The following is a 1,716-nucleotide window of genomic DNA, read 5'->3' on the forward strand; positions in this document are numbered from 1 at the left end:
GACCTGGCTGTGCCTGACCGCCCCCAGCTCAGGGGACACGGGGACACACCGGGGAGTACAGCTTCCAGATCGTAAAGGGATGTGATCTTTTGTGTCTGAGCTTCCCGGTCTCTGCATTTTGTTTGTTTTGGGCAGTCTGTTGTTCAACTGCCATGGCAAGGGAGGTTTTCTGTGGGCCTGCCCAGTTGTTATACGTTTCTCAGGGAGCATCCCAGATGTCTTCTCTCTGTGTGACAGGCTTCCCTCTTCACACTGCAGTCTGGCTTGACTCCTCTTGTTTTTCTCTGGCAGGAGGACAGGCTGCTGTCACTGCACATAAGGTGACTGAGTGATCCTGCTCTGCTCTTCTTTCTGCAACACAGAAAACTCCAGCTGGGGCTTTAGCTTTACTGTGCTCCTGTGTGGCAGCTTTGGGCTGAACTATGAAATCCATTTAGAGCCCACTTAACAAACAGTGATATTTGCATCTGGATATATAAGGAAGCTGTTTGCTAGAGTTCAAAGGCAGCTTTGCAAACATTTAATCTGATAGGTATGGAAAATGATAAAGGAAACTCTGATATGGCTGTATCACTTCTGTCCCCTGCTTCCTTGACGTGCTTCACATTCATGTGCCTTCAGGGAAAGGATTAAATAGGAAGGATTATCTTCCCTAGGTTAGGTCTGACTCAACAACACATTTCCTGGGTAGGTTATATCTTTGTTGGATTTATGTGCCTCTAGTGCAGATGAACCAGTCAGAGAGGTGTCCTCTTACAGTCAGTGAAGAGAAATGAGCACTTAGAGGGCCTAATTCAGCTGGGCAAAGGTAGGTATTGATTAGCTCTCCACTAATTGGGAAGTGAGTCTGAGGTGGCTTGTGCCACTGCAGGCAAGTGCTGGAACTGCTTTGCCCACAGCAAGGAGGGTTAACAGCTCCTCCTGACAGAGGATGCAGTGATCCCAGCTGGGAGATGCTCAAGTGCCTGAGAAATGTCATCTAAACAGAAAGTACAGAAGGTAAATAGATAAAGGAAAAAGTGAGCTTGGGAGGGTAGAGAGGAGCATGAAACATTGTGTTCAGAGGTGGGCACTATGCTGGTTCTTGCTTTTTTTCTCTGACTTAGGAGGAAGACAAAATCACTGTTTGGGTCTTTGAAAGGATTTTGAAAGTGTGTTTTTATTCAAGAAAAAGCTATAAGGGGTTGATGGTAGAGACAGGAATGTTGCCTCTACCCTCACTCTGGTCTCTGAGCTTTTCAGTGCGTTAGAAGCAACTACAAACTCATACCTTGACCATGATTCCTGCTAGTTCAAGCCATTCAAATTTAATCCCTTGTGAGGGGGATGACAGGGAAATTGTATGGACATGTGTGCACTGCATGTGATAACAGGACAGCCAAAACTAGTGCCCATCAACTGGAGGGTTTCCATCAGCTCATTAACAGGCACTGGGTGCTGAGAGGAGATTAACTGGTTTGTTTTTTTATTCAGGAAGATTTAATCTATACAAAAATTGAAAAAACTAAAAGCTTTTGTATATTTTATTGAGTTCATATTAGTAAAAGAAAACAACAGATTTGTCGCCTTTTGTCGTGGTAGTACTCAGAGAGGGCTCAGGAAATCAAATGTGGAGAAAAAGATGGGATCTTAAACTATGGAGGGATTTACAGCTGACAGTTACAGAATGAAAATGCTCTCCTTGGCTTCAGCATTTACAAAGATGGGTGAGGAAAA

The sequence above is a fragment of the Corapipo altera genome, unplaced genomic scaffold (genome assembly GCF_003945725.1).
Source record: "Corapipo altera isolate COAL_440 unplaced genomic scaffold, ASM394572v1 75, whole genome shotgun sequence".
NCBI lineage: Eukaryota > Metazoa > Chordata > Aves > Passeriformes > Pipridae > Corapipo > Corapipo altera.